Source organism: Gorilla gorilla, chromosome 17 (assembly GCF_029281585.2).
Source record: "Gorilla gorilla gorilla isolate KB3781 chromosome 17, NHGRI_mGorGor1-v2.1_pri, whole genome shotgun sequence".
NCBI classification, from domain to species: Eukaryota; Metazoa; Chordata; class Mammalia; order Primates; family Hominidae; genus Gorilla; species Gorilla gorilla.
This window is the reverse complement of record NC_073241.2, coordinates 83,711,689-83,723,887: the sequence shown is the minus strand read 5'-3', so window position 1 is coordinate 83,723,887 and position 12,199 is coordinate 83,711,689. Positions and strand designations below refer to the sequence as shown.

Sequence of the window (12,199 nt, the reverse complement as noted above, 5' to 3'; positions counted from 1 at the left end):
AAGGCATCTGTGAGCCCGCAGAGCATACACCATGAGCAAAGCTCACCCTCCCGAGTTGAAAAAATTTATGGACAAGAAGTTATCAATGAAATTAAATGGTGGCAGACATGTCCAAGGAATATTGCGGGCATTTGATCCTTTTATGAACCTTGTGATAGACGAATGTGTGGAGATGGCGACTAGTGGACAATAGAACAATATTGGAATGGTGGTAATAGGAGGAGATAGTATCATCATGTTAGAAGCCTTGGAACGAGTATAAATAATGGCTGTTCAGCAGAGAAACCCATGTCCTCTCTCCATAGAGCCTGTTTTACTATGATGTAAAAATTAGGTCACGTACATTTTCATATTAGACTTTTTGTGAAACTTTTGTAATAGTCAGAAAAAAAAACTTAAATAAGAACTTTAAATATTTTATCACCTCAAAATCAATGCCATACATTTAAATTCCTTTGCAGGAGAGGCTCAATACAAATTCCTGCTGCTCCCACCCCCGCCATTACCTATTCCCGAAACACCCTTGCTCTCAGGAGAACCCTAACCCGGCAGGCATTGGGTGGGTGTGGGCTTCTAATACAGGCATCAGAGAATGCTGGGAAGGACCCCTAACCTTGTGAAGTTAAAAAAAATGAAAATGTTCTATTCACTAAGCTCTACTCTACATAGCAATATGACTTTAGGCTAGTTCCTTAACCGTCCTAGGTCAGTTTCCTCATCTGTATACAATTATGACTGGATTAAATGACTGTCTAGCTCTGCCACTTGAGTTGGTGATATAATTATTTTGAGAAATAACATCAAATTGCTAGCTTCCCAACCCTCCCATTTTTTAAGATTCCATTGGACATAATAATAAAGATATTCAGGCCTGGCACGGTGGCTCATGCCTGTAATCCCAGCACTTTGGGAGGCCGAGGTGGTCAGATCGCTTGAGCACAGGAGTTCAAGACCAGCCTGAGCAACAAGGCAAAACCCTGTCTCCACCTAAAATACAAAAATTAGCCAGGTGTGGTGGCACATGCCTGTAATTCCAGCTACTCGGAAGGCTGAGGCATGAAAATCACTTGAACCTGGGAGGAGGAGGCTGCAGTGAGCCAAGATTGTGCCACTGCCCTCCAACCTGGGTGACAGAGTGAGACTGTCTCAAATAAAAAAGATATTCAACATTCCAGCAATTCATTTCCCCAAATAAGCACTCCATATATAATGTATAATGCCAATCTAATGGCATAATAGAAGGTAAGTCAAACTTCAGGATGGCTACTGAGTGATCATATGGACAAGGCCAGCTGAGTCTAGCTACAGAAAACTTCTGTTATAGCTCATGTGCATTCACTCAACAAATATTGACTGAGGACTCACGATGTCCACGACACTGTTCTAGATGCTTCAGTTTTACTGGTAGATGAAACAGACAAAAATTCCCTGCCCTCATGTTGCTTACATTCTAGTAGGAGTCAGAACTAATTAATAATACTATGTTAAAAAGTGATAAGTACTATAAGAAAAAATTAAGCAGGGGGAGGCAGGAGTGTGTGATGTCAGAGGGAGCCATTTTAATTAATAAGGTGATCACATAAGCCTTGTCTGGAGTTTAGCCTAGAGTTCTATGATAGTCTCAGTTTTATTGGTAATAAAATATGTGCCCTTAGGCAAAGAATATAGATTCCTGTGCCTTATTCACTCTTCAGATAAATGGGTAAAGTCATAAACCCCACTCCTTGCCAACAACTCACTTCAGGAGTAAGAACACTTGTTTCCTTGGAAGAAGGTTGTGTCTACATCTAGGGTAGGAAAAAAAAATCAATAGAATCCAGAACATTCTGTTGTTGCCAGAGAACAATGATGCTTTCAAGAATGTCAACACAACAGAGGCTTTCAAAGGCTCACACAAAGCCAGACTGTGACAAACTGAGCTTCAAATATGTAATAGTTACATTGCAGTTAATTGGAATATATTAAACCTATGAAAGGTCCTGTGTTCATGGTGATACTCTAAGGCTAAAAGGTAATATAGAGTGTTGATAAACGCAGTTGTAATGTAAGAGGATAAAGTAATAGAATATATGCTGTATTATATTTATATATTTATTTATCTTATTTTTATTTATTTATTTATTTTTTCAGATGGAGTCTTGCTCTGTCGCCCAGGTTGGAGTGCAGTGGCACAATCTCAGCTCACTGCAATCTCCGCCTCCCACGTTCAAGCAATTCTCCTGCCTCAGCCTCCTGAGTAGCTGGGATTACAGGTGCGGGCCACCATGCCTGCTAATTTTTGTATTTTTAGTACAGGCAGGGGTTCACCATGTTGGCCAGGCTGGTCTCAAACTCCTGACCTCAGGTGATCTGCCTGCCTCGGCCTCCCCAAGTGCTGGGATTACAGGTGTGAGCCACTGCGCCCAGTCGGTATGCTATATTTTAATAAGTAAAAGAGTATTACTATAAGAACTTTGTTTCTTCTATTAATGATATATCTCTTTATAAATTATGAATATATACTTTTTCTGTTTAGGCACAATAGTAAACATAGAGGAGGGAACCACTTCAGAAGGTTGTGATAAAAATCCAAAGAGAGATTTCAGACAGTATTTGAGAAAAATTTTAACTCATCATAAAATGGAAAGGATTAGCAGTTGTCTCTTCTTCTCCCATTCAGGGGAAAATAAATATACATTTAGATTTCTCACACTCCTGGAAATGCCTCTACATCACTCTTCCTTCAAATCTTCACCTGCCATATTTGCTACAGACCTACTGCAGAGAGATGGGATAAGATCTATCCATTAATGAACTCCTCCTTCTAGTTAAAACTTAGAGATTTTAGGTAATTCTTCTAACAGATGATCAATCCACTGGAAGCCAGGTTACTGTTCAGACTTTATCGACACTTCACTGGGCTTCACACACCTGGAACAGTCTCTTCCTTTGACATCATCTCCTGAACTTGCATACCACAGATGAACTTTTTAAGATACAATGGCAAAACCTGAGAGAGAAAGGTTGGGTTACATACAAAGGGAAGCCCATCAGACTAACAGCTGATCTCTTGGCAGAAACTCTACAAGCCAGAAGAGAGTGGGGACCAATATTCAACATTCTTAAAGAATTTTCAACCCAGAATTTCATATCCAGCCAAACTAAGCTTCATAAGTGAAGGAGAAATAAAATACTTTACAGACAAGCAAATGCTGAGAGATTTTGTCACCAGCAGGCCTGCCCTAAAAGAGCTCCTGAAGGAAGCACTAAACATGGAAAGTAACAACCGGTACCAGCCACTACAAAAACATGCCAAATTGTAAAGACCATCAAGGCTAGGAAGAAACTGCATCAACTAACGAGCAAAATAGTCAGCTGACATCATGACACGACCAAATTCACACATAACGGTATTAACTTTGAATGTAAATGGGCTAAATGCTCCAAGTAAAAGACACAGACTGGCAAACTGGATAAACAGTCAAGACCCATCAGTGTGCTGTATTCAGGAAACCCATCTCACATGCAGAGACACACATAGGCTCAAAATAAAGGGATGGAGGAAGATCTACCAAGCAAATGGAAAACAGAAAAAGGCAGGGGTTGCAATTCTAGTTTCTGATAAAACAGACTTTAAACCAACAAAGATCAAAAGAGACAAAGAAGGCCATTACTTAATGGTAAAGGGATCAATTCAACAAGAAGAGCTAACTATCCTAAATATATATGCACCCAATACAGGAGCACCCAGATTCGTAAAGCAAGTCCTTAGTGATCTACAAAGAGACTTAGACTCCCACACAATAATAATGGGAGACTTTAACACCCCACTGTCAACATTAGACAGATCAACGAGACAGAAAGTTAACAAGGATACCCAGGAATTGAACTCAGCTCCGCTCCAAGTGGACCTAATAGACATCTACAGAACTCTCCACCCCAAATCAACAGAATATACATTCTTTTCAGCACCATACCACACCTATTCAAAAATTGACCACATGGTTGGAAGTAAAGCACTCCTCAACAAATGTAAAAGGACAGAAATTATAACAAACTATCTCTCAGACCACGGTGCAATCAAACTAGAACTCAGGATTAAGAAACTCACTCAAAACCGCTCAACTACATGGAAACTGAACAACCTGCTCCTGAATGACTACTGGGTACATAACGAAATGAAGGCAGAAATAAAGATGTTCTTTGAAACCAATGAGAACAAAGACACAACATACCAGAATCTCTGGGACACATTCAAAGCAGTGTGTAGAGGGAAATGTATAGCACTAAATGCCCACGAGAGAAAGCAGGAAAGATCTAAAATTGACACCCTAACATCACAATTAAAAGAACTAGAAAAGCAAGAGCAAACACATTCAAAAGCTAGCAGAAGGCAAGAAATAACTAAGATCAGAGCAGAACTGAAGGAAATAGAGACACAAAAAACCCTTCAAAAAATTAATGAATCCAGGAGCTGGTTTTTTGAAAAGATCAACAAAATTGACAGACCGCTAGCAAGACTAATAAAGAAGAAAAGAGAGAAGAATCAAATAGACGCAATAAAAAATGATAAAGGGGATATCACCACCGATCCCACAGAAATACAAACTACCATCAGAGAATACTATAAACACCTCTACGCAAATAAACTAGAAAATCTAGAAGAAATGGACAAATTCCTTGACACATACATCCTCCCAAGACTAAACCAGGAAGAAGTTGAATCTCTGAATAGACCAATAACAGGCTCTGAAATTGAGGCAATAATCAATAGCTTACCAAACAAAAATAGTCCAGGACCAGATGGATTCACAGCCAAATTCTACCAGAGGTATAAGGAGGAGCTGGTACCATTCCTTCTGAAACTATTCCAATCAATAGAAAAAGAGGGAATCCTCCCTAACTCATTTTATGAGGCCAGCATCATCCTGATACCAAAGCCGGGCAGAGACACAACCAAAAACGAGAATTTTAGACCAATATCCTTGATGAACACTGATGCAAAAATCCTCAATAAAACACTGGCAAACCAAATCCAGCAGCACATCAAAAAGCTTATCTACCATGATCAAGTGGGCTTCATCCCTGGGATGTAAGGCTGGTTCAACATACACAAATCAATAAATGTAATCCAGCATATAAACAGAACCAAAGACACAAACCACATGTTTATCTCAATAGATGCAGAAAAGGCCTTTGACAAAATTCAACAACTCTTCATGCTAAAAACTCTCAATAAATTAGGTATTGATGGGACGTATCTCAAAATAATAAGAGCTATCTATGACAAACCCACAGCCAATCTCATACTGAATGGGCAAAAACTGGAAGCATTCCCTTTGAAAACTGGCACAAGACAGGGATGCCCTCTCTCACCACTGCTATTCAACATAGTGTTGGAAGTTCTGGCCAGGGCAATCAGGCAGGAGAAGGAAATAAAGAGTATTCAATTAGGAAAAGAGGAAGTCAAATTGTCCCTGTTTGCAGATGACATGATTGTATATCTAGAAAACCCCATTGTCTCAGCCCAAAATCTCCTTAAGCTGATAAGCAACTTCAGCAAAGTCTCAGGATACAAAATCAATGTACAAAAATCACAAGCATTCTTATACACCAATAACAGACAAACAGAGAGCCGAATCATGAGTGAACTCCCATTCACAATTGCTTCAAAGAGAATAAAATACCTAGGAATCCAACTTACAACGGATGTGAAGGACCTCTTCAAGGAGAACTACAAACCACTGCTCAGTGAAATAAAAGAGGATAAAAGAAATGGAAGAACATTCCATGCTCATAGGTAGGAAGAATCAATATCATGAAAATGGCCATACTGCCCAAGGTAATTTATAGATTCAATGCCATCCCCATCAAGCTACCAATGACTTTCTTCACAGAATTCGAAAAAACTACTTTAAAGTTCATATGGAACCAAAAAAGAGCCCACATCGCCAAGTCAATCCTAAGCCAAAAGAACGAAGCTGGAGGCAACACGCTACCTGACTTCAAACTATACTACAAGGCTACAGTAACCAAAACAGCATGGTACTGGTACCAAAACAGAGATATAGACCAATGGAACAGAACAGAGCCCTCAGAAATAATGCCGCATATCTGCATCTATCTGATGTTTGACAAACCTCACAAAAACAAGCAATGGGGAAAGGATTCCCTATTTAATAAATGGTGCTGGGAAAACTGGCTAGCCATATGTAGAAAGCTGAAACTGGATCCCTTCCTTACACCTTATACAAAAATTAATTCAAGATGGATTAAAGACTTAAATGTTAGACCTAAAACCATAAAATCCCTAGAAGAACACCTAGGCAATACCATTCAGGACATAGGCATGGGCAAGGACTTCATGTCTAAAACACCAAAAGCAATGGCAACAAAAGCCAAAATTGACAAATGGGATCTAATTAAACTAAAGAGCTTCTGCACAGCAAAAGAAACTACCATCAGAGTGAACAGGCAACCTACAAAATGGGAGAAAATTTTGGCAACCTACTCATCTGACAAAGGGCTAATATCCAGAATCTACAATGAACTCAAACAAATTTACAAGAAAAAAACAAACAACCCCATCAAAAAGTGGGCGAAGGATAGGAACAGACACTTCTCAAAAGAAGACATTTATGCAGCCAAAAAACACATGAAAAAATGCTCACCATCACTGGCCATCAGAGAAATGCAAATCAAAACCACAATGAGATACCATCTCACACCAGTTAGAATGGCAATCATTCAAAAGTCAGGAAACAACAGGTGCCGGAGAGGATGTGGAGAAATAGGAACACTCTTACACTGTTGGTGGGACTGTAAACTAGTTCAACCATTGTGGAAGTCAGTGTGGTGATTCCTCAGGGATCTATAACTAGAAATACCATTTGACCCAGCCATCCCATTACTGGGTATATACCAAAGGATTATAAATCATGCTGCTATAAAGACACATGCACATGTATGCTTATAGCGGCACTATTCACAATAGCAAAGACTTGGAACCAACCTAAATGTCCAACAATGATAGACTGGATTAAGAAAATGTGGCACATATACACCATGGAATACTATGCAGCCATAAAAAATGATGAGTTCATGTCCTTTGTAAGGATATGGATGAAACTGGAAACCATCATTCTCAGCAAACTATCACAAGGACAAAAAACCAAACTCCACATGTTCTCACTCATAGGTGGGAATTGAACAATGAGAACACATGGACACAGGAAGGGGAACATCACACACCGGGTACTGTTGTGCGGTGTGGGGGGGAGGGGGGAGGGATAGCATTAGGAGATATACCTAATGCTAAATGACAAGTTAATGGGTGCAGCACACCAGCATGGCACATGTATACATATGTAACAAACCTGCATGTTATGCACATGTACCCTAAAACTTAAAGTATAATAATAATAAAATTTTAAAAAAAAGAATGGAAAAACCAAAGAAACACCAAGTATGGTCCTAAGAATGAAGCAATCAATTCAAGGGCACCCTTTGTCAAAGCCATTACAGCACACTAACGGATCGGTTGACATGCATCAAGTGCTTGTTCTGTACAGATAGCATGCTGAGGAGCTGAGAATGCCAGAAAACATAAACCACGATCTCTACCCTCAAAAAGTAAGCTGAAATTTTCCTTTTCACAGAAGCTACCCTGGGGAAAAAATAAACACACTGCAGAGAAACCTCTGTATCATTCCAGTGCCCAATGGTCATACCAATGACCCAAGTACATAATGTGAGATCGTGGGTAATGACTGCAGGATCTCTGAGGCAATCATTCAAGTTTAGAGGAACTTGTTTTGAATAATGGTCCGTGTATATTTGCTGACAAACACTGACGTTATGGCTACCATTCGTGGTGGCACAGATGCTCACTTCTTTTGCACTCTTAGTATGAATGAACACTGTCTGTAAACATGGACTTCTTTTGTAAATTCACAAAGCTTTAGAAGCAAAAGAAATTATTTCTTAAAAAATAACAAACCTTCAATGGTTGCAATTTCATTTCTGGGTGGGCCACTTAATGCCTCCAAATACAGCAAGTTCCTTCTGAGCATGGTTCACTGTTTTTACCACCAACGTGCTAAATGCCATTTCCTTTCCTTGCACACATCTATCAAAACTCTCTAATATCCTCAGAACTAGGTTAAGTGCTCCTATAATACATTCTCAACACACCCTGAATGTTTCATTCAAAGTGTTCCTTCCAGTTAATAATTGTAGAATTATTGGTTACATGAATGCCTCCACTGCCAGATTACAGATTGCGTAGAGCAGAAACACCATCATTAAAGCTTAGCATAAAACCTGGCACTTAGTAGACTTAAATGAATAAATGATTGACTCTTATGTGATACTTATAATTCAGTACAACCACATTTCTTATTCTAAACCACTAACAAGAAGTGACCAATGCATCCAGCCGTCATCATTCTCTCCTTCTCTTACCTTTCTAAAAGTGTTGTTAACATAGGAGAAAATTTAAGTGGTCAATTAAACCATGTACAGTATGGTTTTAAAACACATAGAAACGGTATAGCAGTACCAGATGCTAAATAAGAAATATCAGTGTGAATTCATGTCATTTTCCAGCTCCATTACTACCAAAAACAGTCCAACAACAGCTGCAGTAGCTGTACTTTTGCCCTATGTTCACTCTCATATGTTTTGCTAGTATTCAGACTATGGTACCTTATACTATTCTTTACCATGAGGAGCAAGAACTCTTGTTTCCTTGGAAGGAGGTTGTGTCTACATCTAGGGCAGGAAAAATCAGCAGAGTCATAAGGCCAACATACCCAGGCATTAAAATATAATAACAGGACAATGGCTCGGGTATTGCTGGCTATGGGAAATCTAAAGACTAAATTATTTTTGTGATAAACACCATTCAAAAGTTAAGAACAATAAGTACTTAAGAGTCTCATGATACAATACATAAAACTTCAATGTCAAAAGAAAAGCAACTCCATCTAATGTTCCTATAAGCAGGTCCAATATCTCAACCAATAATTAACTTGATATTCAGTTCCTATAACATCACATGAAATTACAAAATCCCTGGAGAAAAAATCAAAATAATAAAACCCTAGGAAGCTATCAAAGTATAACACTTGGAAAATATAAGATCTAATACCTGAGTATGAATCAAAATCATGGTGCTGATGTTTTAGGTTTAAGCATAACTTTAGAAATAGTTTTGAAATGATTGTATTTGTGTATAGTTTATCTCCTGTTAAAAGAATCAGATATACTAGTTTGAGTATAATCTAAATTGCTTCAGGGAATTAATCAACTTGAAATTGTTGTTTAAATGCTTGGAAAAGTTGGCTTTTTTTAACTTTATGTATTTAATTCATCATCAAAATGCACAGTGGTTGGTGTTGCTTTCCATTTTCAGAGATCTCTGGGACAAAAGACCTATCAATAAGAATTTAAAATATATAGAAAACTTCAGGCCTTAGGCTGCAATTGAGTCCCCACAAGAATGTAAGTATTCATATGCATTTCTGCCATGACTTAAAAGGTTACTTCAACCCTATATTCTAAGAACACTCTGCCAGAGCAGGGGTTTAGGCTTTGTAGTCCAAGAACTAAAATCAAAGATATTATGTAGGTACTTAAATGCCAAGAGAGAAAATTAATTTCAAAACAAATTTATAGATAAAATTTAAAATATAATAATAATTGAGTATAATTTTTTGTAATACAAGTCTACTAATGAGAAAAATTGAACTCTTCTTTCTCTTCTTTAGGAGATAACATTTTGCTTAATTGGGGTTCAAAGTTAGTGCTCCTTGTCATAAATGTTCATCTGTTAATGATGAACAGTTGCAAATTTCATCTTTGAAAATGTTTTTGTACACAGATAGGTACCGCCCAATACTAATGTCAATCTATAAACATATTATTTTAGTTGAACATATTCATGATTAGAAAGCATTTACGAAATTCTATTAGATTCTACCTTTGATATTTGCTTTTCAGTATGTCATTACATTAATAACCTCCAATTGAAGGTAAGGTGAAAGTTCCTCAATTGCACAATTAAATGAATGTTTAAATATAGGAAGTCCCTTTGCATTTGAATTGAAGTCCAAAAGTGCTCCTGAAACTATAATTTGATCTTGGAAATTACATCCACTGCAAGTCTGTGTAGGAGTGGAGATTTCACTTCTTGTTTTACCATTTCGAAACATGAGAACTGATGACATTACTTGTGATTCATATGTTAACTGTCATCAAAATAACTTTACCACAGTATAATATTTGCATGTATGTGGTTTTACCTTGTAATTTTAAGTTGAATTCATTAAGAAACATTATGAAGTCTACCTCGTGTTAATTTCAAAGCCATATAGTGTTCCTTAATAGTTGAAGCTAATTTTTCTCATTCTGAAAAATTTTAGTTTTCCCCTAAACTCAAAAGTATCACATAAAACTTAACAACTACTAAATTATCAAACTGCTGTGTAGTAGGGCAAGAGAGAAGATTAAACTTCTATTTCTGACCCCCAAAAAATGCAGAACTGATGATGGTTAAATCTACAAGAGCAAATGAAGTTCACTGTTGATACTATCGGTTCAGTAACATATGGTAGACCCAAATATTTTCCACAAAGAACTTGCTAATGAATAATGCCATGAATAGGCATTATTCATGCCTGGCTAATAATGCCATAAATAGGGCTTCAACATCCTACATTTTGATAAGATTTGTAAATTTGTCCAACTAAGATTTTTTTCTGCTTCACACATATTTTTACCACAATGAGTTGTAATAAATCTTAGCAAATTCCATTTCAAGTTTACTGGATAGTTTTTCTCAACTTCTTTAAAAATACTCCTCCTGTGCTTGTAACTTGCAGGCTATTCATAGAGATTAATTCTTTAGACACTTCAAACTTGGGATTGACTCCTTAAATAAAAAACAACTGAGCAGTATCAGTAACATCACTGACTCATCAAGAGACAAGCAAAACCATTGAAATGAATTTTTCTCTGCTTTTTATTTGACTATTGATGTCGCTTTCAATGTCTTCAACTCTTTGAACAACTATTCTCCCCAAAGGGCTAATGGTCTTAAACACGTGTATTTTCTCTGCACACATTCCTTCAGTTGCTGCAGTCGAACTCAGTTTAAATAACCTAACATTGATAAACAGATTACCTTACTTGACCCACAAATGAGCCACTCAAAACTTAGTGGCCTCATTTCCATTTTTTATTTTTGTAAAGAAATTCTACAGTGATGCTATTAAATGTTCCAGTTTATCTCACTGTTGCTTTCCTGTGAGTTGGAAATACTGTGGTAGGTCTTCAGCCTAGTCACGGTAATGTATATTTGTATTCTTTTAGCACAGCTGTAGTGTCAGTACATAATGAACACAATGATTTGCCACCTAATTTAATAACAAAATAAACTACACTCCACCATGCCTAAAAGTATGATATTTGAAGTTCATTTTCCCCATCTTGTTTGACATGATGGGTATGCACTGGCAGTAACAAATAAATAAAATGCTATTGTGGCAGGCCAATTCCCCCGACAATCACACAGACAGGTCTACACAGTACTTCAGTTACACAGACAAATTTCCACAGCACTGCCTTAACATTGAGCAAATAGTTAAATCTAGGGAAACCAGTGCCCAGACATCAAAGCTAGAAATGAAACATATGGTCAGTAGGAGCCTTGCAGGGGCTTCTCCCCAACCTGGAGCAAGTCAAAATAATAGAGACAATCTTAAATTCTTAGTGCCGGGATCTGTCTGAGAGTCAAGGTAACAGAGGCAGCTGTTTGAATAGATTCACTGGAGAGCGCAAGGCAGCTCTCCAGACCAAGCTATAATATAAAGGAGATAAGATAGAAATAATCACTCCGGTTCCACAGTAGACAGGCCTGAAGGTACTGGTGGTACTGGGGCCCTTTTAATCAGACTTAGCAAGCATTTTTTGCCTCTGACCTTCTAGTTGAAACAAAATTAGTTACCAATAGGCTTAGGCGAATGCTATACTGCACATATGCACATAACCCCAACCTATATAAGCACCAAGAAAATTATAACACTTTGAGTGAGTTGGTCTGATGGAATTATCTCTGACCTTCTCCCTGTATCCAGTTACAATAATCAATTCCCTTCTTTCCTAGTTTGTCTGCTTCTCATTATTGGGCCTCGAGAAAATGCAGCCAGAGCCGACTTGG

At 37.8% G+C, this 12,199-nt stretch overlaps 1 pseudogene; it reads left to right on the top strand.

The window, feature by feature from the left end:
* Positions 1-332, top strand: LOC101132044 (small nuclear ribonucleoprotein G-like; annotated as a pseudogene).
* Positions 333-12,199: the final 11,867 nt, after the last annotated feature.